General features: G+C 39.5%; 1 non-coding gene across 1 annotated transcript; it reads left to right on the forward strand.

Annotated features, from left to right (window-relative positions):
* Positions 1-11547: 11547 nt before the first annotated feature.
* Positions 11548-11654, forward strand: LOC130470921 (small nucleolar RNA R71). Its single transcript, XR_008931636.1, has one exon. It is a non-coding gene; the product is annotated as a small nucleolar RNA R71 (small nucleolar RNA).
* Positions 11655-24898: the final 13244 nt, after the last annotated feature.

The following is a 24898-nucleotide window of genomic DNA, read 5'->3' on the forward strand; positions in this document are numbered from 1 at the left end:
CTTGGGGGGTACAGCGCGTATACGTACCACAAAAAAAACACATGAAAAAATGATGTGCAAAATACGTGTACTCAAAAAATAAAATGTACTCAAAAAATAAAAAATAAAATTTGTTTTTCAGCAAAGCAACAGATTAAAATAAATAATAAACTTCACTTATTCTACCGTTTTAAACAATATGTTTCCATCTCAGAACATACTTATCGAATTCGGCATCCTAGAATCTACTCTAGCTAGAACTACGCTCGACCTGATTCTAAGTTAAAGTTATTTAACAAGGATACGTAGGCAATCCTATTTATGGATTCGGTCCAATCAAATAAAAAAAAATATAATGCGCATAAGTGTTGGAAATGAAAAAGAGAGAAACAAAACGAAAACAAGAAAAACATAATTACGCCTTTATTAATATTTCAAAAATCATAAGAAGGAAAACAAAGTGCTAAGGAATGAAAAACAAACACAACTGAAAAAAATAAAGGGCACATACACCCTAACAAGAACTACACTACTCGAGTTCTTCCGGATCATCAAATAAACTTTTGTAGAGGGCAATGTTCGCAGGGTCCACTTCCACAGGCTTCTGCGCTGCCCCTATATCAATCTCCATAAGAACAGGCTCCTTGACACTAACTTCCAAGGACGCCAAGGCCTTAGAAACATTTTCAGTTTGAACAACTATAGCCCGCTTAGCCTCAAGGGCACAAACAATGGTAGGGGAAGGATTATCAACATCAATTGGATTAGCCACTGGTTATGCTAGGGGCTGAACTTTCCCAACCCATACATTATTCCGGCGACGATCTCTGGGAGAGGTTGCATTTCTTTTGTGAACAGCAGGTCCCTTCTTGTTAGGCACCTTTTTAGGCCTAGAACTGGAACGGGGAGGAACTTTCTTTCGCTTTCGATCAGGACGAGCTTTTACAGTCTTAATACCATAGTCACGAGGATTAGCAGGATCACGGCTCTCATACTTAGCCCTACCTTGAGGTATCAAAAGCTCAGCCGGCTCTTCATTTCGAGCCTTAGTCCTCACTGCCTTATCATCGGAACTCATCCACAACTTGTAGTTTTCAGAAAGACCCACAAAGCCATCGGTAGCCACGGTCCAACGCGGGAGGCCGCCATAATACTTAGCCCACGCTTGAACCCGTGCTTCGGAAAAGACCGCTACTTTAGCTGGTACCGTATCGGAAAAGGGGATAGTCTGCCTTAAGCCGTACTGTCGCATGACTCGGTAAGGAAAGATGTAAATGGGCCGAGATAACCCCAACAAAGAAACATAAACTAATGCCTCGGAACCCCCTGTCATATTAGTCAAACCCCACCACGGTACCACCCACTTAAGAGCATACGCCATGAGTAAAATAGGAGGCCCACTCGGCCTTGTTCTGGCCTTGGTGCAAATACTTTCGGTTACCCAAGGCTATAGGGCGATAACATTTAGGATCGGCGGGAGCTTCTAAAAGCCCGAGTCGTTCCATGAGCCAAATCTACAAAAAAAACGGGTACGATCAGAAAAATAATAATGCCTGGCACGCACTTTCAACGCCCAGTACCAGGCGCCAGAATATACGACGCCCAGCCCTAGGCGCTGAAAATCAGCTCCAGGCAGGGGCAAACGAAAAGAATAAAAAATAAATATATGTGCGCAAAAAAACGATCGATTACCTGCAGCAATAGGGGGCTCCCCTTAAAAATTTCAGACTTGGGATCCTTCTTTAACTCATCCGCACTCAGCAAGGTCTCGGCAACAACCAACGGCATAATGGAATAACAACTCTCCATCTGGCTAATCAAGGGGAACAACCTTATGTCACCGAACTCGCCATTATTATTCGACAGTAAATAGTGGTTCAACAAGCAGAATACAAATGCTCGAATATTCAATTTCTGTTCGGTCATATTCTTACTAGGTCTAAAATGGTGTTTTACAAGCTTTGCCAAATTAACCTTACACCCACAACGATCTCAGCAAGCATGTTAGCATCTAGTCCTAGGAAAGCCCTTATGGTTGTTTTACCCTCTTCAACAGTGCCAGGGGTAGCAGGAGTAGCATTGGTAGGATAACCAAGGATCGCGGCAAACTCATCTGGCAGAGGGCATACTTCATTGCCCCGAAAAAAAAAACATGGTGATCAGAATCCCGAAAGTCTAGGGCCTCATGCAGAAAATTATAATCAATATTAATTTTTTGTAAGCCTAGGAATGCCTCTAAGTGGTATCCTTTCAACAAAGCCTTTTCTGTGGGATTAAGGGCTCTTAGCCAACGCCTAACAACTCGTTGGAGGGAGAAAGGAGGAATCGACATGGCAAGAATAGGAAAGAGTAAAAGCTAGGCAATTGTGAGAGAAACGAAGATGGAGAGTGGTGAAAAATAAACACGTACTTGACCCCTATATATACACGAAAGCATCAAGTGACATCCTGATCCCATTCGGAAACGTGTTAAGAAATCCGGAATTAAGAAAAGAAAACTGTCGAAATAGCATTTCCAGCGCCCAAGGCTGGGCGTCCAAATTATTAACGCCTTGCCAGGGGCGCCGGAAATCTGGTCCAAGACCCGGACCCTTCAAAATGCGGAGCAGGAAAGGACTTAAAATCGTACAAGACCCTGTTGTAATCAAGATCAAGCCCAAAGCACCGTTAGAGCCCGAATAGTGAAAACAAATGTTAAAGCTTGTCGAAACTTAGACTCATCTCAAGAAAGAAATATATGTACATTTTGATAAGGCGATATAGAAAAAAATAAACAAAGTCATTCTTCGAAACGCAAAAAAAAAATCAAGTCGTTGGTTTCTTAAATTAAAAAGCGTTTATTTGTCAAAAGATCAAGCCGGGCCAAAGTGAGCTCGATGTATTAATTGTTGAAATCTGAAGCACTTTGTCGCCCGGAAAATGAAGTCGCACTCCACGACTTCATCAAAGTAGCATACCACTACAAAGATCGCTCGCACTTACAAGCACGGTCCCAAACACGATCAAGGACATTACAAAATGTGTATCCCCAAGGAACCTCTTTGACAAGAAACGACCGTCCAGCACGAATGCTTGGGGGCTCGAAAGAAAGTATATATTTCAAAAGAGAGTATTGAAAGATAAAACAATATTCCCACACTATGCTGTGCGAAGTCCCGTGTTTTGATAATCTCAAAAGATAAAACCGGATTACGACCACAAGACAAAGGTTGCCGTCAATACTTATACATAGTCCCCTAATCAAGGACCTAGGTAGTGGCAAAATTGGGCCGTAAAGACTAGCTCAAAACCATGAAAGATGATGACCACGAGACAATGGTCCGTCTAAGCACGTTGTCAAGCCACATTCAGGTTGCAACTACATCCGAGCATCCCTCGAAAGAATTCGCTCTTACAAGAATGTATAAAAAGAAATTCTCAAAAGAAATCCCAAGAACAAATAAAATAGGGACTTTCCCACCTCAATCGGGCAAGATCGCGCCACGAACCTCGCGGGTCCCAAATCGAAAAGACGAATTCAGGTTCGCTCACCTCCAGCGGGCGGGGCGTCCACCCTTAGCGGACAGGGTCGCCCACCTTCAGCGGGCGGGGTCTGCGTTACTAACCGCGCAGGTCCTCAGGTTTTGAAAATGAAATCTTCAAAAACACAAAACAGGCTCGCCATCTTCAGCCGGCGGGGTCTACGTCACAAACCGCGTAGTTCCTTATTTTCAAAACATCAAAACAGATTCGTCCACTTCTATCGGACGGGGCGTCCACCCTCAGCGGGCAGGCTCGCCATCTTCAACCGGCGGGGTCTACGTCACAAACCACGTAGGTCCTTATTTTCAAAAAAAATAAACATCAAAACAGATTCGTCCACTTCTATCGGACGGGGCGTCCACCCTCGGCGGAAAGGCTCGCCCACCTTCAGCGGGCGAGGTCTGCGTCACTAACCGCACAGGTCCTTAGTCGCTGCAGCGATAACATTTTCTGGTTTTCCTTTTACGAAAATCAAAGGATTTGTTTTCCGTTTTCCCAAAAAAAAAAGCGATGTGCTGGATTTTCCTTCGTTTTACGTCCTATAAAAACAAGGGGGTTTTCTCGTTTAGCTAACCATAAAAATGAGAATCTTTTAAAACGTTTTACCTCGTTATTGGGATTGGCCAGGCCTAGTTACACTTAATAGCTTTGGTTTCGAAAACATCTTTAGATACTTCCAATAACAAAGTGAGGGAGTTTCTATACTATCGGTTAACAGATTCCAATGACACGTGAGGAATGTGTTAACACTTCAAGTGATGACCCTTAAGTAAAATGTTATCACTCGGGGGCTCGTGAGACCCTCGCAAAACAGGTCACATAAACCATGGCTTGTATGACGCACTCCGTCTACTACTTTGACCATCGTCTCATCTCGAGACTCAGTCAAAGTAGGGGCTAACTGTAGACACCTACTTTTGTCCCCATTCCCGAAAGGGAAGGTTCGATGATGAGAACACAAATCTCCACTTGGCAACGCATCTCCTATAAAATAACGAATCTCATTCACCCTTTTCATTTCAGCCAAAACTGCTATTTATGGAAACCTGCTAAAGATAGTAACTGCCGTAAAATGTAGTTGTTAAAAGTGGCAAAGTCATAAAAGATAGAAACCTGTCAGAATTAGGTGTTGCACTCCAACATAATTCTTAAAAGAGATAGAATTTGCATTCCTAGTATAATTAAAAAATAAGAGTTACGTATTTATTAAATTCCTAACGAACCTAGAGTTCGTAACGGGCCCAGACGCATTCCGTCATAAGTTAATACGCACTAAAAGACTCGGATAAGTCTCGAAAGCTCCGTGTTCTAAGAGTCCAAATCTGACAAAGAACTCGGCCCAGATCCCATTTTCAACGCCTGGTTCTGGGCGCCGAAATCTTCGGCGCCCAGCCCTGGGCGCTGAAAATGCCTAGGGCCGTTTTATCTCCGGATTCTTTTTGGATTCGTATCCTAAAATCTATCTTTCCACGCACTCTTTTCCTATAAATACAACCTAAAACCGACGTGAAAAAGAACACAAAATTCCAAAACTTGAATATTGACTCTAGCCTTAAGCCTAGCCTCACGCTGCGAAATTGATCCGGCGTTCTGTCGCAATCGACCCAAAAGTCGAACAGAACGCATCCTGCCCCTTGTAGCTGATGAATTAAGCCTAAATACTAGAACATTGCTTGGAAACCCGAGATAAAAGGAGAAATAGCAAAGCCAAGTGGTTAGTTTTCTGATAACCGTAACACACCTCTCAAGGGTGCGTTGTAATGTGTCCCTCATATGATTTAATCTCTTTCATCACTCTTTTATAAAATTGTCAAACTATTAACTTGATTGATCTATCACGCCTAATAAGATAATACCTTGGACAATTGAATTATCATGCTAGGTACCTTAAATCAATCTAAATAAGATAATCACGATTGATTTAGTGTTATGTGTTGCATATTGCTAAAATCAATTCAGAATAGTTTAATAGTTTAACGCATGTCCCTTCAATTATTTATGTTGAGCTAGTAAGGATAACCTGCCTCTGGAGTTATCTATGACCTCCAGAACTCTCAATCTCTGCCCTGCGGGTGTACGTTGGTAGTTACAGTCCCCCGAACACTCAATCTCTGCCCTGCGGGTGTACGTTGAGCGATCCCCACACCAGGGATCACAAGAGAACCTACGGCAGTCACGATAATTTCACTCCCTTTATGTCACGATAACCGGGTTTTGTCAGTTTTTCTCATTGTCGTTAAAAACTGAATGGCGACTCCTATATTACTAGTCCATTGGGTGTAAACTCACAGGAAACTGAATGGCGACTCCTATATTACTTAATCTGACAACGTCACACCCACGAGGGACGAGGTCACGCATTAGCCTCGTGCTTTTTCGACCCCCTCACTGACAGGCTAAATCGCACTCCTATCAAAGATAAACCTAACGTTCACCAACTAAAAATATAGCATGGGAAGCAGGGATCGTATCCACAGGGAAACAGGCGTTCTTTCTACTATTAAATTATTAATCTAGACTACTGGTAACAAGAGTTGGATTGGTTTGTATATTAAACTAAAACAAGTAATCAAATCGGAAAATAACAATATTAAAAGAATTTAGGGCAGCGGTTGACCATAAATGCATACCGGGATTGGACAACGGACAATAACAATCAATTAACAATCATAACTAGGAAAACATGCATCTCTCGAATCTTATGAATTCCTTAGGATAGAACAACTAGCGGGCTCTCGCTACGTACTAGAAATAATTCCTATCTAATAGCCACAGACCAAAAACATCAGATTTATACTTCTCGGCGCATAATATAAAGTTAATCAAACTCAAATCAAAATAGTCCGGTCGAACAGAATTGACGAGCAATAATAATAAGCTATAGAAATTATAATCAATCAATCAATAATCAAGTCCACATATAATCCCATTCATGCATTCATGGATCCCCTAAACCCTAGAAATTGAACTACTCACTCATGATAATAAATAACAACGCAATTAACATAATGGAAAACATGATTAAAGCAATGAATTAAATTAGAGCAAGAAATAATACCGAATTAAAGGACAATGGAATAATAAAGCTTGAATCTTTGATTAAAATTAAAACTAAGTGTTTTGAGAAATAGAGAAAACTAAAATAAACTAAGTAATTTTTGACAAGAATAATGGATGTCACTAAAAATATAAGGGGCTAGTATTTATAGTTTGCCCAAAATAGAGCCCAAAATCGGAAAAAAAAACTCGCGAAATACGCTAGAGGTTGGCGTCGCCCGATCAGGCGATGTGCTCGATAGTCGGCCCGATCGGGCGAAATTCCGCCTGATCGGGCGGTTGCAAAATGCTCAGAACAACGCCAAGAATGACCGCCCGATCGGGCGCGTGTTGAAACTGCACGATCCTCTATCTTCAAAACGTCATATCTCCTTCGTTATTCATCGGAATTAGGTGAGTGACCACTTGTTGAAAAGCTATTGAAGTCTAAAATCCAACCCAATTATAGTTACATCATTTAGAGTTGTAGAACTTGAGTTATGCTTAAAATAGTGGACTATAGTCATTTTTGTACTTCCTTCGTTATTCACTTTGATTAAAAACTCTTCAAACTTAATGTTTGTGCTCTCGAAAGAACATAATCTCTTGTATTGATTCAAATGAGTAGGAAATGCACAAAAATATGCTAATTCCTACAATGATGAACCTGAAACTAGAAACACACTACAAGGAGCACATTAGTACTAAAAATCGCTCCGAAGAGCTCATTTGAGATCAAAAGGTACTAAGGGACGGGGGTAAAAACTCTATATAAAACACACATATCAAACTCCCCCAAGCTAGATCCTTGCTTGTCTCTAAGCAAGTAAATCATCGATGAATACAAGACCAACTTCACCCCCAACATATTTCAAAATGAAAAACATAATTCAAGGCAAAATCCAACGAGCATGCATCAATGTCAACCAATCAAATCCACCCAACCACAAATCCTCCCTAACAATCCTCATGCAAAGAAAACCACAAGTGCACAATGGAATTCAAGACGAGTGCTCACACACTCGTCACTCATTTATGTGGCGGCTAAAAGATGTACCCGTTCGCTCTCCTCCCAACATATAAGAGAACAATGCCCTCCCAAACTCACAACACTCGTGTGTCTAGAAAAAACATACACTCAACCTAGTAGTCGACTCGAAATGTGTCATGTCATAACTTGCATTGATAACCAACTATTTTCATATAAGTACGACTCTATGCACAAAGGTCGGAAGGTCTTCAATGCTTGTAATGTTAGGCTTAGGTACGGGTGCGGTAAGTTTGGGTATAATGTGAGCTTTAAAGCCTTGGCTTTGGGGAGCATAAATCCTAAAAACAACCATGATCAACCGATATAATGACCATAACTCTCCCACTCAACACATGACAAAACAACAAATAGCCAACACCATACTTTCTTGCCTTTTTTCCACAATTGTAACCAATCACTCATAAGGATATGAATTTGCAAAACTTGATTGAAACAATACTTTGAACTTTTTTATGAGAGTAATAAATTTTTCTCTTTCTTTTCCTTTTCAATCTCTCTTTTTTTCTTTCTTTTTAGAAACCTTCACATTTGTTTTGTTCTTTCATCTCTTTTCATTTTCAACTCATTTTCAACAACAAACATGATAAGACGAACTCCTTTTTCAATACCCACTTTGTGCTCAAAATGTAGCACATTACAACTCCCCCACCTCACTACTATTAGCTCCCCCATACTAGGATTGGGACTAGTAACCAATGGGGTTTTACAGGCTTGTAATGTGGCTAGTCACCGAATAAAGGGGCACAAGCAACAACATGGGTAGAAAAGGAGGGAACAAATGTATCTAGATTCATCTGAAGGCTACCTAAACAGAAAAATGCCTTCGTCCTCTACAATGTGCATGTATATGAGTCATAAAACACTACTAATAGTTGTAAATCAATACTCAAAATCAATGACACACCAGGAAGCTATCACACATCCTAACCAAGTCAACTAGTCAAGCACCAAGTCCACAAATAGTTAGTCAGAGTTGACTCATGTTAAGGCATCAAAGTAGTCGAATATCAAATCATGGCTAACACATCTACATTGCCCATCATCAAATACCAAGAATCAAAACAATTTTCGTTCAAGGGGCACAGGGAAGCATGATATTGTATTCAACGGAACGTATTTTTGTTTATTTTTTTCAAAGCAATAAACTACTCTAGAAAACACTAAACACACCAAAATAAACACACAAAATTAAGTAAATGCAAAAGTAAAAGGAAAAACATACCTAATATGTACAAGTGAGTGAAACACCCCCCCAAGCTCAATCAGACAATGTCCTCATTGGCTCAAGGGGTATCATGAGGAAAGTGAGCAACCCGTGGCTTATTTATCGTTGAGTCGCAAATCGATCGGGCAGCAGATCGCCCGATCGGGCGAATTTCGAACCTTTTCGTTGAATCTGTGCGCGCCCGATCAGGCGCTCCTCGCCCGGTCCGGATCAGGCGAAATGCAATGCCCATTTTCTTCGACTATTTCCAAACCAGAATCATCTCAAACCCTCGAACTGACGTCATCACCAACAGCCCGATCGGGCGAAATTTTGCCCGATCGGGCATTTGACTCGCCCTTTGAGTCGATCGGGCAACCGTCGCCCGTTCGGGCGATTTTCCAACATTTTCCTTGAATCGACACGCGCCCGATCGGGCGCTCCTCGCCCGATCCGGATCGGGCGAAACGCAGACTACTCCGTTTCAGCTTGAATTCAACTTTTTCGAACTTGGAGCCTTAGACCTGCACAGCATTAAACGTCCAAACCGTAAAATACCCTCTTCTCACCTCTCTAACACCAAAAACTACAATGAAACACACACTTGCTCAAAAATTATACTAAAACACACAAACGAAAGCGAAAAATACACTACGAAAAGCAATAAACGGATAGTGAAATACTCATCCCCTATTAGATTGATGCAATGTCCCCATTACACAATCTCGGTTTATGTGCAGACAACGAAAGGAAGGGGATGAGAGCCAGGACAACTCATTGAATGAGGGCACCAAAGATGGTGCCATCTGGTGTCAATTCAAATGCCTTGGATGAGCTCTGTGGTACTGGAAGTGACAGATCACGACCCCTATCATGAATGCGGTGCCCACCGTTCACAGAGCTTTCGGCCTTTCGGGTCTTAGCATCATCAAATCGTGCTTCCTTTCGAACCCATGCCGAAGAGTTCATACTCCGATCACCTCCACCTGCAAAACAATTTGAAACATGTGATTTTTCCAAGGAGTTATTAGAGTTAGTATGAGTCAATTCAGTATTAAAATAATCATTAGAAACATTGACTCCAAAAGATGACTCCTCTACCATAGGGCTCTTAGCAACATGGGTTAAATTGAAAGTAACCTTGTCATCCCCCACATTTAAGGTCAGCTTGCCATTCTTGACATCTATGATTTCCCCCGCAGTGTGTAGGAAAGGTCGACCTAAAATAATAGGAATCTGCGTGTCCTCTTCCATGTCCAACACAACAAAATCAACAGGAATAAAAAATTTACCTACTCTAACAGGCACATCTTCTAAAACACCCCGGGGGTATTTTACAGATCTATCAGTCATTTGCAGAGTTATGTTGGTAACTTTTAAATCACCCATGTTCAACTTAGTACATACAGACAGGGGCATGACACTAACACTGGCACCTAAATTACATAAGGCTTTGTCAATAAAAAGGTTGCCAATATTACACGGGATAGAGAAACTCCCGGGGTCCTTTAACTTGGGTGGAGACTTATTTTGTAGTAAGGCACTGCACTGTTCAGTAAATGCAACCGTCTCCACCTCACTAAATGCTCTCTTCCTAGTCAAGATGTCTTTCATGTATTTAGCATATGCAGGTATTTGAGTAATTAATTCAGTGAAAGAGACCGTTACCTGCAGATTCTTTACCACTTCTAAGAACTTACCAAACTTCTTGTCTAGCTTCTTCTTTAGCTGACGATGAGGGAAGGGAAGTTTGATAGGTGGAACTTGTATCTCAACTTTCTTCTCAACCCTTGTGTCAACTTCCTTCTCCTTGACCACCTTCTCACTTTCTCTTGGCACAACACCACTGACAGATACTTCAACCTCTTCCTCTATAGTCATAGGCGGCCCATCATACTCATATCCACTCCGCAAAGTGACAGCATTTACAGACTCTCTGGTCACAGGCTGTGAAGGGAGTTGACCTTTGGGTCTCTGTGCAAGAGTAGTAGCCATTTGTGCCAACTGTTTATCCATGATCTTGTTATGAGCAGTGAGGGCATCGATTTTGGCATCCTTTTCGCTTAGAGATCTCTGCAATTCCAACATCATATTCCTCATCTCTACAAGCATGGGATCAGGTTGTGTGGGTTGAGGTTGTGGAGGAAAACCAGGTGGTCCACTAGGCTGCGGGTTGTAGTTACTCCGCGGTTGCTATGACTGTTGTGGTGCCGGTTGGTACTGTTGTTGTGGTGGTGGAGGGTGTTGAATCTGATGGGGGTTTTGGACATTAGTACTCCTATATGATAGTAGGGGGTTGTTTTTATACCCCTCATTGTAAGAGTTGGAGTACGGATTGTTCTGCTTGTAGGACTGGAATGCATTGCATTGTTCGATAGAGCTCCGGCATTCCTATGCATAATGGCCTTGCATCCCACAACTATTACAGACATTGGCAGATTGGGCACTCATTGCAGCGACACTAGCATGTTGGGTGGATTGGGAAGATGCGATCTATATCTTGTCTAGCTTGTGATGTAGGGCAGTTAGCTGAGCAGTAAGCTGATCAATAGAATTCATCTCATGCTTAACACCCCGGTCGGCAAAACCTCTAGGATTCCCATATTGGGCACTATGGATGGCCATCTCCTCAATCACCTCTAAAGCTCTAGGCACCTCCAGTTGCATAAATCTCCCACTTGCAGCTGAATCCAAAAGACACCTAGACTCATTACCCAGACCATTATAGAATTGTTGAACCACGAACTAGTCATCCAAACCATGATGCGGGCACTCTCTTTGCAAGTCCTTGAATCTCTCCCAAACTTCGAACAAACTCTCATCTGCTTGTTGAGAGATACCTAATATCTGACCCCTCAGACGAGCTGTCTTCTCAGGTGGGAAATATTTAACATAGAACGCAAGGGCCAAGGAATTCCAATCGGTGATTTTCATAGCTGCGCGGTTGAGACTGTTAATCCATATCTTTGCCTTCCCACTAAATGAAAATGGAAAGAGTGTCTCCATAGTCTGCTCCGGTGTTAAATTCCTCTGCTTAATGGCGGCACAATACTAAATGAAAGCCTGAATATGGAGATTAGGATCTTCACCCTTTTCCCCACAGAATTGGTGTCTCTCGATCATGTTTATCAGCTGGGGTTCGATCTTGAAATTCTCGACCGCAATGGAAGGCATGATTGCCTTGGGAAGCATAGACAGACTTGGTTTAGAATAGTCTGTAAGCCTTGGCACAAGTGGGGGTGGTGGTGGTGGTGCTTGGTCACCCATCTCTGAATCTGTATGGAATAGATTGCTAATCAGATAGTCGGATTCAGAGTCAGAATAGTCTCTCAACTGTTCAACGAATCTACGCCGTCTACGAAAGGTCCGTTCAGGTTCGAGATCGAACGAAGTCAGATCGCTGGTATGGACAGTCCTGGACATAAATAAGCAAAAACTAGAAAACAGTCGTGAGATCCGGTCTCAAGGAACGGGAGTCCCTTGAGAAGTAACAAACAATAATCTAGAAAAACAATTAATAACAGAAAATAAAACCGTTTCCCCGGCAACGGCGCCAAAATTTGACAGGCTAAATCGCACTCCTATCAAAGATAAACCTAACGTTCACCAGCTAAAAATATAGCAAGGGAAGCAGGGATCGTATGCACAGGAAAACAAGCGTTCTTTCTACCATTAAATTATTAATCTAGACTACTGGTAACAAGAGTTGGATTGGTTTGTATATTAAACTAAAACAAGTAATCAAATCGGAAAATAACAATATTAAAAGAATCTAGGGCAGCGGTTCACCATAAATGCAGACCGGGATTGGACAACGAACAATAACAATCAATTAACAATCATAACTAGGAAAACATGCATCTCTCTAATCTTATGAATTCCTTAGGATAGAACAACTAGCGGGCTCTCGCTACGTACTAGAAATAATTCCTATCTAATAGCCACAGACCAAAAACATCAAATTTATACCTCTCAGCGCATAATCAAAAGTTAATCAAACTCAAATCAAAATAGTCCGGCCGAACAGAATTGACGAGCAATAATAATAAGCTATAGAAATTATAATCAATCAATCAATAATCAAGTCCACATATAATCCCAATCATGCATTCATGGATCCCCTAAACCCTAGAAATTGAACTACTCACTCATGATAATAAATAACAACGCAATTAACATAATGGAAAACATGATTAAAGCAATGAATTAAATTAGAGCAAGAAATAATACCGAATTAAAGGACAATGGAATAATAAAGCTTGAATCTTTGATTAAAATTAAAACTAAGTGTTTTGAGAAATAAAGAAAACTAAAATAAACTAAGTAATTTTTTACTAGTATTTATAATTTGGCCAAAATAGAGCCCAAAATCGGAAATAAAAACTCGCGAAATACGCTGGAGGTTGGCGTCACCCGATCGGGCGACGCTTCGCCCGATCGGGGGATGTGCTCGATAGTCGGCCCTATCGGGCGAACTTTCGCCCGATCGGGCGGTTGCAAAATGCCCAGAACAGCGCCCAGAATGACCGCCCGATCCGGATCGGGCGCGTGCTGAATCTGCACAATCCTCTATCTTCAAAACGTCATATCTCCTTTGTTATTCGTCGGAATTAGGCGAGTGACCACTTGTTAGAAAGAAATTGAAGTTTAAAATCCAACCCATTTGGAATTACATCATTTGGAGTTGTAGAACTTGAGTTATGCTTAAAATAGTGGACTATAGTCATTTTTGTACTTCCTTCGTTATTCGCTTTGCTTCAAAACTCTTCAAACTTAATGTTTGTGCTCTCGAAAGTACATAATCTCTTGTATTGATTCAAATGAGTAGGAAATGCACAAAAATATGCTAATTCCTACAATGATGAACCTGAAACTACAAACACACTACAAGGAGCACATTAGTACTAAAAATCGCTCCGAAGAGCTCATTTGAGATCAAAAAGTACTAAGGGACGGGGGTAAAAACTCTATATAAAACACACATATCACTCACACATGGCATACATTATTGAACCAATCAATGATGCGTATGGAATCCCATTCATTCGTCTACGCTCATCAAGTGTTTTTGGGCACTGAGTCTTGCTTAGAGTCATTCCATGAGACATGGGTAGGTAGCCTCGCTTGGAGTCTTCCATCTTGAACCTTTCAAGCACCTTATTGATATAAGTGCTTTGACTAAGTCCAATCATCTTCTTAGATCTATCTCTGTAGATCTTGATACCCAGTATGTACTGTGCTTCTCCTAGATCCTTCATCGGAAAACATTTCCCTAGCCAAATCTTGACAGAGTTCAACATAGGAATGTCATTTTCGATAAGTAATATGTCGTCGACATATAATACTAGAAAAGCAATTTTTCTCCCACTGACCTTCTTGTATACACAAGATTCTTCTGCGTTCTTGATGAAACCAAAGTCACTGACTGCTTCATCAAAACGTATATTCCAGCTCCGTGATGCTTGCTTCAATCCGTAGAATGATTTCTTAAACTTGCATACCTTTTTAGCATTCTTTGGATCCTCAAAACCCTCAGGCTGTGTCATAAACATAGTTTCTGTTAAAACGCCGTTTAAGAAAGCGATTTTGACATCCATCTGCCATATTTCGTAATCGTAATATGCAGCGATTGCTAACATTATCCGAATAGACTTTAGCATTGCAACTGGTGAAAAGGTTTCATCATAATCCACACCGTGGACTTGCCTGTAACCTTTTGCAACCAATCTAGCTTTGAAAACTTTAAGTTTCCCATCCTTGTCCTTTTTCAGTTTGAAAACCCATTTGCTTCCTATGGCTTGGTAGCCATCTGGAAAATCGACCAAAATCCCACACTTGGTTTTCTGACATGGAGTCTAATTCAGATTGCATGGCTTCTTGCCATTGCTTGGAGCTAGGGTTCGTCATAGCTTGTTTGTAAGTCGCAGGTTCATCACTTTCAAGTAATAGAACGTCATAGCTCTCGTTCGTCAAAATACCTAAGTACCTTTCCGGTTGAGATCTATATCTTTGCGATCTACGCGGGGTTACATCTCTAGATGGTCCATGATTCTCACCAGATACTTCTAAAGATCTCTGAGTTTCATCCTGAATGTCATATTGAGTATTCTGTAGATTTTGTTGTTCGACTCGAATTACTTCGAGGTCTACTTTTCTCCCACTTGTCATTTTGGAAATGTGATCCTTTTCCAAAAAGATACCATCTCGAGCAACAAACACCTTGTTCTCAGATGTATTGTAGAAGTAATACCCCTTTGTTTCCTTTGTGTAGCCCACAAGGATACATTTGTCAGATTTTAATTTGAATGAAGGTTGTCTGAAATTAATCGTTTGACGTATACTTCACATCCCCAAATCTTAAGAAAAGACACTTTTGGAGGCTTTCCAAACCATAACTCATATGGAGTCTTTTCAACAGCTTTAGACGGAGCTCTATTTATAGTGAGTGCAGCTGTTTTTAGTGCATGCCCCCAAAATTCTATTGGAAGTTCGGCCTGACCCATCATTGATCTAATCATGTCTATCAAGGTTCTGTTCCTCCGTTCCGACACACCGTTCCATTGTGGTGTTCCAGGAGGAGTCAATTCTGATAGAATTCCACATTCTTTCAGATGGTTATCAAAGTCATAGCTCAGATATTCGCCGCCTCGATCTGTCAGACCGCAGTGCCTTAATCTTCTTGCCTAATTGATTCTCTACTTCACTTTGAAATTCCTTGAGTTTGTCAAAGAATTCAGACTTATGCTTCATTAGGTAGACATAACCATATCTACAGAAGTCATCAATGAAAGTGATAAAGTAGCTAAAACCACCTCTAGCATTTGTACTCATTGGTCCACATACATCTGTATGGATTAAACCCAATAGTTCAGTTGCTCTTTCTCCAACAATTTTTTTTTTTGAGGGAGCTCTTTCTCCAACTTTAGAGAAAGGTTGCTTTGTCATTTTTCCAAGTAAACATGATTCGCACTTACCATAATCCTCTAAGTCAAATGGTTCTAGAATTCCTTGCTTTTGAAGTCTTTCTATGCGTTTCAAGTTAATATGGCCTAATCGACAATGCCATAGATAGGTGAGATCTGAATCATCCTTTTTGGCCTTTTCGTATTTATGTTATAAACTTGTTTTTCGTGATCTAGTAAATAAAGTCCATTGACTAATCTAGCAGATCCATAAAACATCTCTTTAAAATAAAACGAACAACTATTGTCTTTTATTAAAAAGGAAAATCCCTTAGCATCTAAGCAAGAAACAAAAATGATGTTTTTAGTAAGACTTGGAACATGGAAACAGTCTTCCAGTTCCAAAACTAGCCCAGAGGGCAACGACAAATAATAAATTCCTACAGCTAATGCAGCAATCCGTGCTCCATTTCCCACTCGTAGGTCGACTTCACCCTTGCTTAACCGTCTACATCTTCTTAGTCCCTGTGAATTGGAACATAAGTTTGAGCCACAACGTGTATCTAATACCCAAGAAGTTGAATTAGCATGTCTACAGTCCATAACAAAAATACCTGAAGATGGAACGACTGTTCCGTTCTTCTAATCTTCCTTAAGCTTCAAGCTATCTCTCTTCCAATGCCCCTTCTTCTTGCAATCACTACAACAAAATAAGCTTTTAATAGAGCTTTTTTCAATGAAAGACAACGCTTTTAAAGCGCTGTTAATTAGCAGCGCTGTTAAAAGAATGACAGCGCTTTTTAAAAGTGCTGTCCTTTTTTCCTCATTTAGTAGCATTTAATATATAAGCGCTATTAAAGCTTCAGTATGGTGGGAAATTTTATGATTAATTTAATTTAAATTAATTAATAGCGTGTAACTAAAAAGCGCTGTTGTTTAAGTGCGTTTTTTAATTTTTGTCGAGTAATCAAATTGAATACATATAAGACCCAACTACATTTCTATCATATCAAATAAATGTCTCGGTGTCTCGTACATAACTTGAAATCATATATGCCTAAATACACAGTAGAATAAAAACACACTACAAAACAGAAAGAAGTATCCTTGTCATATAGTACTTCTTTTAATTTCAAACCAATAAAATAAAATTAAAACGTTCTAGAGAAATTCTAGCCGAAAAACATAATTAATACATCACAATATTCACATGAGAAGAACTTGACGCGTCCATTGAGCTCTGACTTCATCAATTTGTCCTTGATCATAATTCGGAACATTGCAATCATGAAAGTACTACAAAATGAGAAAATTAACATAATTAGTGACAATACATATAGTAATGTCTAGGCTTAATTGAACAAAGAAAAATACATACATCTTCAAATATTCGAGTTTGCTTATGGTCGATGATCTCTTTCATGTATCTCATGACATAACATCCATAATCCATGACATTCTTTTGCCGAGGACACTACACAGGCAAAATACAATCAATTACTTTTGAATACTTTAAAAAACCAAATAAAAATTCCAATAAACATAAATCATAGGACATACTTGTATCTGTATCCACTTGGTGCTCATTTTAATTTTCTTCAACAATCCTTTTTCGGTTCGAAAACCAAAAAGTGCTCTGCAAACAAAACCAACATATATTATACATCTATACAGAGACTTAGTTCTAGTGCCAGAAAAGACAACATATATCTCAACTAGAAGCTGCGTCTGCACACTGTAAGACAATATATATTATACATCTATACTTTAGTGTTGAATTAGAGTGTATAATCTGAGCTCAGCTAGATGTTTTGTCTGCAGAATTGGATAAAGAAATCAATCATTGTAATCAGAAAAGAACGCCATCATCTGCAGGGGGTAAACCACCTACTGCGTTGCCTACTAATGAACAACGGAGAAGTCCTATTGCACAGGCTATACCTCCTGCATTGCCTACTAATAAACAACAGAGAATTCATATGAGAAATGAACTGAAGGATTGTGTATTTCTCTCTGAAGTTTTCGCTTAAAAAACAAGTCACTTAAAGTCATACTTCATTCGTAAGAACTTAAACCCTGCTGTATTTTCTATTGTGGTATGAAAAAGAAAAGATTGGCTACTGTTGAAGTTAATTTTATCTACAATTCTTTATATATAGTGAATGATTCAACATAGCGTTCAGACTCATGTGCCTGAATCAGTAACGCAGTAGCCACATAATTTGTAGAGAATCCAACAGTCAATCTGGTCTGGTGCTAAATCAGATGTTTCTAGGGCTTGGTTCTGGTTAACCCTTGTCAATTTTGGCCAAGTTATTGCTGTCAGTCAGTCTGGTCTGGTGCTGGCCTTTTCTATTCTATTTATCCCAACTATTTATGACTACTCATGGTTTGTGATTCAATCCTAATGTGATGTTTAAATGTTTGTTTCTCCTAGTAAACTGTTTTAATATCAACTAATACTTGGTAGATTATTTCAAGTCTCATTTCAGGTGTTATTTTCTTGCAAGTTTATCTTGTACCTATGAGCTATGTACAAACGTTAATTTTGTTTTCCTGCTTTGTTCTTACTGTAGAGAACCTGGAGCAGAGTAGAAATTCAAAGATATTAGCAATGCTTATGAGGTATTTATGACTACTCGTGCATTAATTTATTTTGCTGCCCTTCATTTGTATTAAGAGATTTGCTGATCTCAAAAGGCACAACCCCTATGTCTCATCTGTTTGGTTGGTATGGAAATGGCTGACAAAACTAGGATCAGGCTAGATGGCTATATTTTGGAATTTGGACTGCTTCACCTGGTTTCTTGGCTTTGACACTGAGCAGCTAAGGCAATCTGGAAGGATTTTTTTCTACATTATTGCATTGGTATTAACCTCGGCACATTTCATCATTTATTGGAAGGGTACAAGCATTCAAGTCACACTGGTTCAAAGTCTGCTTGAACTAAACAAATGTACTGAATCGTGCTGCATTCTAGGCTGTCTTTCAGGCTAAAAATGAAAGTCCATTTGCAAAGAATAACAAATAGTTAATTTTCAATGTCGCAGGGATGTTACTTTAAAATGGAGCAACACCGTAAAACAATCCAAGGTATGCAAGTAACTGATGAGACCATATGAGATTCAACAATTTTAGCACAAATCAAAAGGAAAATCATCATCCCAACAAGACAACACTAAATTACTGAAACACATTAAGTTCCTGTCCTATTTGAACTGTATATATTTTGTTTTTTGTTTGAATCAGTTTCAGTTCGTGTCTAAACTTCCTGATATAAGGTTTATAGAGTATTGGAATAGAAATATTTATGCTTACCTTTCTACAATCTTACGCAAATCATCTTGAACTCCTTTCCCTGTGCCAATCTTCTTCAATTTGTTCATGGATAAAAAGTGCTTGAGGCGCGATAAAACAGCTGAATCAAGAGGCTTGTCAGTCACTTTTGAGTCGTCAATAATCCACGGATGGCCTGGTAGAAGCAAAGTAGAAAACAAAATGTCATTTAGTTTTCCTTAATCATGATAGACCACTAAAAAGTAAATCCTTTCGGTTCTTAGTCTTCTTACCACCAGTTCAGGTAAATGATAGCCATACAGAGAATTGAAAAACAAAATTGAGCATCTCATTCAAAATTTTCTCTGATAAACTATAAACTATGACTAAAAGGTAGTTGAAGTGTTACGGAAATCTCATTATTACTTGAAAAAGGGGTCCAATGAACTTGTTGGTTTTGAAACTAGTTTGTTATTTACTTGAAAAACTCAACACATAATGAAAATATAGTTGCATTTTATTCAAATCTTACTGCAGAGCACACTAAACAAAGTAACAAATGCAAAAGATGGTTGGATGATTTGGAAAAGAATGGTTCAATACATACTTGACTTTAATCTATCATTGAGATCCATAACACTTACTTTTGATACTAGCAAGAATTGGGCTTCATTGACAAAATATAATGAACTCTCGACATCCCTGCACGTGCCTGCAATTTCCTGTTTTTTTTTAAAAACAATTTGAAGTTGAGGCTCTCCAGAGAATGCATGGACGTGCAATAGCATTACTAAACCAGCTGTTGACTTCCTGGTTATAACACTGCACTTCATATCTGGAAATTGTGATTTCACCTCTTAGTATATTATGTAGTCATACAATCAGACAATTAAAAGCAAATCTGTCAATCAGAGAAAAGAATAACAGCATCGCAATTTGTTTAACAAAGCTCCTCCAGCATTTCAAAATGAGTTTAGGAAAGAAATCACATGGGGGGAAATGAAACAAAATATACCCAAGTGTTTATGTTACAAGGTTTCTCTATTATTAGATGGAGGGAATATACACTTCCGTATCTATTTAGAAAGCAAAGTTATCCCAAGAAAGAATTAAGGCCAAGCAGAAGAGATGTCTTACTAAGTATTTGATAGGCCGTGAGCCTCGCTTTGGGATCTCTTTCAAGCATCTTACTAATCAGATATTTTTCTCCCTCGGAGATGCTTGGGCATGGCCGTGTCTCAAAATCAAGCTTTCCTTTCAATATTTGCCTGAATATTCCTGCATCAGTTTCTACAAAAACAACAAAAAACCAAGAACAAGTTTTAGGTGAGACAATCAAACACTGTCACGCTAATTTATTGTGACACATAAAGAAGTTTCCCCTGAAAAGCTACAAGTCACCCTGGTTTTACATATTATTGAGGACTGTCTCATAGAAGATTTCGTGCTAGCATAACTCAACAAAGACAGAGGAAAACTTGCAGATGCTGCAATTTTCCGATGTCTTAAGCTTAAGCTAAATCAGCAATTTATCTATGAAAACTTTGATGCATGCCTTGAATTAAAGAACATCATTTACCTGGAAAAAAAGGTGGAATTCCACTGAGTAAGATGTACAATATAACACCTGCACTCCAAACATTTGCTTATGGACCATACCGGCATAGAGCTTGTTCAATACTTCTAGTGCCACATAGTAAGGACTCTCAACCACATCACTGAAAGTATCACCTGTAAAACATGGATGCAAATAGATATTTATTAGTCATAGTAATGTTCAGCAATCCTCGGGAAGTGAAAAAGATTACAGTCTCGGGGTGGAGAAGGTGCCCATGGTGGTATCTAAATAAACATATAGTCATGGTTGTACTTAGGAAGTGGTTGTATACGCTTCATTGTGGTACCTTAGCGGTGTGTTTGGATACATATGAAATATAATTATGGTCGCAACTTGGATCAACAGTACATTAAAATCATCTTCAGAACAACTAGTTTGAAGCCATTTCTCGGTACCAAAAAAGGTAAACACTGCTATATATTTTTCTCAACAGATCAAGGAATCAAAGAATATACACTTCAAGGGGAAATCACCAGATAATGAACTCAAATTGCTAAACTAAATAGGCAGAAATAAAGACCAAAAGTGGATACTTACGACATCCAAAGAGGGGAAAAATGCACGAATAGAATCCATAAAGGTTGTAAAATATATTTCGCCGCATATGAGTGATCCTCACCGCTATACTTGTATCTATGTAGCCAGCAATACACTGCCAATACCATGAGCCTCAATGTATTTTATTCTTCTTTCTTCCAATATAATCAGTACTCAAAATATTCTAGATACTTCAATACAACACAAACTACCTATGCAGCACATCAAAACAACAAATCAGTAATCAAGTCACGTTAACTGTCAAGAATGAGTTCATTAAACAATAAACAGGTTACCGTGTATTATAGTTACAATAAGAATGTCTTATTTAAACATAAACCTCATTTAAATATAACAAATTGCATACAATAAATAGCAAAACCCCCAATTTAGCTTTCTTGATGATTAGTTTTGCAGGTGCTCTCGGTTTTGATTGCTCCAAGCTAGGAATAAATATTTTGAAAACATTAGTTACACTAGGTCCAAGTACAAGTACCAGTCAGACTGCAAGCAGCAGAAGACATGAGTAGAAAAAATCACATAAACCCAACATTCGTAACCCCTCAATCAAAATTAAACTTCTTAATTAAACCAGAAACAAATTAAATTAACTTAAAAAGAAGCCAACAAATTAATTTAATAAATTATTTAAACTAATAATGCTGAGGCCTAATTATATATCAATTGAACAGAAACTCAATTAATTGATGCTAAATAATGAGAAAGTGATTACATGTCAATTTGCATAAAAAAGGGTTTTAGGGAAAATAAAAAATCAACATTATTACAATAACAAAATCAAGCATTATTTGAACAGAATATGCCAGGATTATTATTCAAAACTAGCCAAATTGACAAAATTAGATGAGGATCGATTCCATTACGCCACAAATATGATCATCAAATAAAAAATGCGAATCCATAATTACCAAATTATAATCCATCATATGATAAAAGTACAAGCAATGAATGTAATTCAACACACAAATACCTAAATCCGCAGAACTTGTGAACGGGAAAAAATACCTCAGGGATTTAGTTTTCTGTTTCCCTTGTTGAGATCTAGTAATAAAATAGTAAACAATCGTCGAGCAAGGGCGAACTCCGACTTCCTGTTGTATGGGAGCGAGTGAGAGAAAGGGGATAGCAGTTTTCAGGAGGAGATAGTCTGAGGCGGGCCGAAAAAGCGCGAGTATAATGCGTGACCTGTCCCTCGTGGGTGTGACGATTCTTTTTATTCAATCAAGTGTAATTGGATTTCCTGTGAGTATACACCCAATTGACTAGTAATATAGGAGTCGCCATTCAGTTTTTAACGACAATGAGAAAAACTGACAAAACCCGGTTATCGTGACATAAAGGGAGTGCAATTATGTTTGACCACGACGGCCGTAGGTTCCCTTGTGATCCCTGGTGTGGGGATCTCTCAATATACACCCGCGAGGTAGAGATTGAGGGTTCGGGGGACTGTAACTACCGAGAGGAGTAATTCGCTCGTCGATAACTCCAGAGGCAAGATATCCTTACTAGCTCAGCATAAATAATTGAAGGGACATGCGTTAACTATTAAACTAATCTGAGTTGATTTTAGCAATATGCAACATATAACACTAATTCGATCGTGATTATCTGATTTAAATAACATTAGGGGACCTAGCATGATAATCCGATTTCCCAAAAATATTATATTTGTTAGGCGTGATAGAACAATCATATTAGGTTAGTTTAACAGTTCATAAAAAGGGCGAGGAAAGCAGTTAAGTCATCGAAAAGGGACACATTACGACGGACCCTTGAGAGGTGCGTCACGGTTCTCAGAAAACTAACCACTTTGACTTTGCTATTTCTCCTTTTTATTTAACGAATCTCAATTATGGAACAGGATACGTTCTGTTCGATTTATGGATCGATTGCGACAGAACGCGTGAACAGTTTCCCAGCGAGAGGCTTAGGCTAAGGGGTTTAGAGTCAATACTCAGAATATATTATGTGTTGTTCTGTGTTGTTTCACGTCGAAACTAGGGGCCTATTTATAGGGAAGAGTTCGTGGAAAGATAGAATTGCAGAGTTCTAATCCGCAAAGAATTAGGAAAAGAGACGTACCCAGGTACTTTCAGCGCCCAGGCCTGGGCGCCGAAGATTTCGGCGCCCAGAGCCAAGCGTTGAAAATAGGATCTGGGCAGTTTTGTTTAGTCAGATTCGGATTCCTAAAATCCGTAGAGTTTGAGATTAATTCGAGTCTTTTAGCGCGTATCAATTTCATGACGGAATGCGTCTGGGCCCGTTACGAACTGTAGGCTCGTTAGGGTTTTGATTAATACGTAACTCTTATTTCCGAATCCTATTAGGAATAGGCTTCTCGTGGTTTTCTATCTCATTTAGGATTTATGTTGGAGTGCAACACCTAATTCTGACAGGTTTCTATCTTTTATGATTTGCCACTTTTAGAAGCTACCTTTTACGGCAGTTACTATTTTTAGCAGGTTTCCATAAATAGCAGGTTTCGGGTGAAATGAAATGGGGAATCGAGATTCTATAGGAGATGCGTTGTCAAGTGGAGTTTTTATGCTTTCATCATCGAACCTTTCCCTTGCGGGAACGGGGACAAAAGTAGGTGTCTACAGTTAGCCCCCACTTTGACTGAGTCTTGGAGTAAGACGATGGTCAAAGTATTAGACGGAGTGCATCACACAAGCCATGGTGTATGTGACCTATTTTGCGAGGGTCTCACGAGCCCCCGAGTGATAACATTTGACTTAAGGGTCATCACTTGAAGTGTCGACAAATCCCTAACGTGTCATTGGGATTTGTCAACTGATAGTATAGAAACTTCCTCACTTTGTCACTGGAAGGATCTAAAGATGCGCAGAAACTCCCTCACTTTGTCATTGGGAGTAGCTACAAATGTTTTCGAAATTAAAGCTGTAAAGTGTAATTGGGCCTGGCCAAGCCCAATCACGAGGTAAAACATTTTTAAAGATTCTCATTTTCAGGGCTAGATAAACGAGGAAACCCCCTTGTTTTTATAGGACGTAAAACGAAGGAAAATCCAACACATCGCTCTTTTTTGGAAAAACGAAAAACCAATCCTTTAATTTTTGGAAAAAGGGAAAACCAATCCTTTAATTTTCGGAAAAAGGGAAAACCGATCCTTTAATTTTCGGAAAAAGGGAAAACCGATCCTTTGTTTTTCGGAAAAAGGGAAAACCGATCCTTTGATTTTTCGGAAAAAGGGAAAACCGATAAAAGTTATCGCTGCAGTGACTAAGGACCTGCGCTGTTAGTGACGCAGACCCCACCCGCTAAAGGTGGGCGAGCCTGTCCGCTGAGGGTGGACCCCCCGTCCGATAGAAGTGGACGAATCTGTTTGATGTTTTTGAAAATAAGGACCTACGCGGTTTGTGACGTAGACCCCGCCGGCTGAAGATGGCGAACCTGTCCGCTGAGGGTGGACGCCCCGTCCGATAGAAGTGGACGAATCTATTTTGAAATTTTTGTTTTTTTTTGAAAATAAGGACCTACATGGTTTGCGCCGTAGACCCCGCCGGCTGAAGATGGCGAGCCGATTTCAAATTTGAAGACTTTATTTTTCGAAAACTAAGGACCTGTGCGGCTAATGACGCAGACCCCGCCCGCTGAGGAAGGGCGAGCCCATTTTGAATTTATTCTGCTTATGTAGAAGAGCTTTTGGTGATTACAACCTGTTGTTGGGTCGTAATATTTCCTGATTAGATGTGCCCTATAAGTGGGTCCACACTGTGTATATTTTTAT

This window comes from Spinacia oleracea, chromosome 3, assembly GCF_020520425.1.
Source record: "Spinacia oleracea cultivar Varoflay chromosome 3, BTI_SOV_V1, whole genome shotgun sequence".
NCBI lineage: Eukaryota > Viridiplantae > Streptophyta > Magnoliopsida > Caryophyllales > Amaranthaceae > Spinacia > Spinacia oleracea.